At 48.7% G+C, this 3,409-nt stretch overlaps 1 pseudogene; it reads left to right on the forward strand.

Moving 5' to 3' along the window:
* The first annotated feature begins 236 nt into the window (after positions 1 to 236).
* Positions 237 to 3,141, forward strand: LOC103646126 (uncharacterized; annotated as a pseudogene).
* Positions 3,142 to 3,409: the final 268 nt, after the last annotated feature.

The following is a 3,409-nucleotide window of genomic DNA, read 5'->3' on the forward strand; positions in this document are numbered from 1 at the left end:
TCCTTATTGTTAACTGCACAATAGAGTTGCTTTGATAGACCACTATGAGCTCATTTTCTTCTCATCCTTGTTGACCATAGCTACTCTATCCCGAAAGTACTGAACTCGTAATTTTGTTCTCTTGTCGAGAGTAACCTAGTGTGATGATGCATTTGCTTGATGGAAACTTTTTTGTCATGTAGAATCATTTTTTTTTGTGATGGTGAAGTTTAATTTTACCCAATAAAAATCTTGTATATCACTGTTGTCATTATTAACGAAAATAGACATACATTACTTCTAGTTAAAAGACGCGAGTGATTCGTGCCCTCCCCGCGCTCCACGGAGTCTCCACAAACGCGTACGCGACGCGTGGCCCACGTCTCGGACCCGAAATCAGAATTCAGCGAAGCAGGACCGTGCGTGAGCTCACGTCCGTGCCTTCCTCTCTACCTCTCTGACCCACCACCAACCACTCACCGAGATCTCGGGAGGAGAGGACACGGAGCCCTTCGACGAGGCGGAGCTCCTGGCGCTCCCACCGTCCCTCGCGAGCCTCACCGCCTCACTTCAAGAAATCCTCCTCCCAACCACCGCCAGTACCTCCAGCTCTCATGTCGGCTCCCCACCTCCGCCTACACCGCCGCTGGCGTAGGCGACGTCGAGCGACGAAACCTTAATGTCCAGCCCGTTCTTTCCCCATGACCCCTCCCCACACCCACCGACGCTGCCAGATGTGGATGCGGCCGTGTCGCCACCGCTGCAGCCGAGCGACACCCTCGACGACGACAAGGACGACGAGGACGACGAGTTCGACCCGCTGTTCTCGGAGACCACCGGCGGCGCGAGGTCTTCGGCTGGTGGCTCGCGTGGCGCGTGCAGGGGCTCGGCGCTGGGTGCGCGCGGGCGGGGCCTGGCGCGCAGGGCGCCTGGAGCGTCGAGTCGTCAGGCGGTCGGCGTCGAGCGCGCACGGCAGGGCGGGTCGGGGCTTCACGCGGTCGGCGTCGAGCGCGCACGGCAGCGCGGTCCTAGCGCGGCTTGGGCGAGCGGCTCGACGGGCAGGGGTGCGGTCCTTGGCGGCTTCGCGCGGTGAACAGAGCAGAGAGAGGAGAGAGGAAGGTGGGAGAGAGGAAGGAGCAGAGGAGAGAGGGAAAAGAGGGAGAAGGTGGCGGCTGGGAGGATGGCAGGGGCGGCGGCCACAGGGAAAATGGCGGCTAGGGTTAGGATGTTGGGCCTAATGGCGTCATTAAACTTGTGGACATCCCCGTTTCATCATTGTTGTCCTTAAACAACTCCAAAAGTGCTGCTGCCTTTTCCTCCCCCTCCTCGCGTCGAGTGGCTCCACGCTTCCACTTGGTTCCGAAGCACTTTCTGCAATCTCCTCCCATTTCTGGTATGAATCTGTCCTGCATACGTTTTGGTTAGATGCACTTGATTTTAGGTGGGCCGGGTTGCTAATTTGGGGTTGTGACTATTCGTTATGACTTTATTCAACCTCATGTTCTTCTCCTGGTTGCTTTTCATCCTTGGATCGTGGAGTACTTTTCTATCGCAAAGTTTTCCTATTACACTTTGCTTCTATATGGGTTCAGAGTGTACAAGGAAGAAAAGATCCAACCCAACTGGGACTGAGCTGTTGTGATTCACATGTCTAACTCCCGAAAAGAAGGCAGAAGGTCCTTTTTATAGCTTTCCTCAGTCTGATGTGTGCTTCCATCCTTCGCTTTCGAAATCTCCCTTGTGTACACCATTGCACCACCACCCTTTAATCCTTTACTATCCAGTCCGTTATTCCGCGAGTACGTTGATGATCCCTCCTTACGGCAGTAAGGATTCTGCAAAAGTATGGCTCCCTTTTCCCTTGATTGTTGCGGGGATTTGTCAGGAACTAGGCAAGAAAGTCAGTTTTTTTATATAGTCTTGCCCTGCATCTTGATTCAGTACATAGTGAAATAGATTTCCAGGACTGCCTGGTGGTTAATGGTTGTGATCGTGCAGGTGTGCTTCAGCTATGCAGTTCAGCAGCGTGCTTCCCCTAGACGGAAAAGCGTGTATGAGCCCAGTGAGGAGAGGCAGTGGAGGTTATGGGAGTGAGAGGATGAGGATCAACTGCTGCAGCATCAGACGCAACAAGGCACTGAGGAGGATGTGTTTCAGTGCAAGGGGTGCTGTGAGCAGCACCCAGTGTGTGCTCACATCAGATGCTGGCCTAGACACTCTTGTAAGTCTCATCCTGTCGATAATAGTATTGGTGTTTCATCACAGCCCTTTGTATTTTTTTATTTGACTTGATGTTAGCTGCTATAATTATCAATTTCTGGATGCAAAAACTTACAGGTCGTCCGAACATCCTTTCGGAGGAATTATGCTGATCCTAACAAAGTCGCTGCCGTCATTTTGGGACTCAGCTTTTCCCTCTCACAAGCACAAGGGCCACCCCTGCTGTAAGATGGCACACTTTGACTTTATTGGCTTCATGTTGCAAGAAGTACCGATTTAATAATCATCTTCGGTCTTATTAAGTAGACATGATCTAGAGATCTCTAGCAATCTCCAGCTTTATTTTATTTCAAGTAGATACACCTCTACTGCAGAAGGCACCAAAAGTATGTGGCTTTTCTAGAAATATTCACATGGTAATTGATTTGTATAAAGGTAGTTAAACCATAATTCCTACAGTAGCGAGGTTTCCGTATGTTTAAATTATTAATTATTAATTATTAGCAGGGCCCCACCGCACATGATTCCTTCCACTACTTTGTCCATCTCCATCCTTTTGTTGCATTGAATCAGTGGTCTGAATCTTGTTTCTTTCCTTTTGTTGCATTACTTAGGTTCCTATTGGAGGATGTTACAGGCTTATTTATATCCCCATGAGCAACTGTTTCAACAGTGGCATAAACAAGATATTTGTTATGACTCAGTTCAACTCAGCTTCTCTTAACCGTCACATTCATCGTACCTATCTTGGTGGGGGGATCAACTTCACTGATGGATCTGTTGAGGTAAGTCACCTCAAATTTGATTGCTTTACTCAGAGAGCTTGCAAATATTATTTTCACGATTCCCATCTCGGAGCTTGGTTAAATTTCTTTATCTCATTAAAGCGTAGAACATGCATTTACTGATATAAATTTGGCAACAAATAGGTGCTGGCTGCAACACAAATGCCTGGGGAGGCTGCTGGTTGGTTCCAGGGCACAGCAGACGCTGTTAGAAAATTTATCTGGGTACTTGAGGTAATAATTATGTCTAGTATCCTAAATAGCTTACCAACTTTGGTACAACTGCCAACTCAACACTGTAACTTCGGTGCATTTTGAACAAAATTCAGTTTCCTATGTTTTCTACTATTTTACAAAATTCTTTGTAGGTATCTCTCCTGGTGATACTGATGTATAATGTGAGAACTAGTCGGTTGCCCGTGCGT

The sequence above is a fragment of the Zea mays genome, chromosome 2 (assembly GCF_902167145.1).
Source record: "Zea mays cultivar B73 chromosome 2, Zm-B73-REFERENCE-NAM-5.0, whole genome shotgun sequence".
NCBI lineage: Eukaryota > Viridiplantae > Streptophyta > Magnoliopsida > Poales > Poaceae > Zea > Zea mays.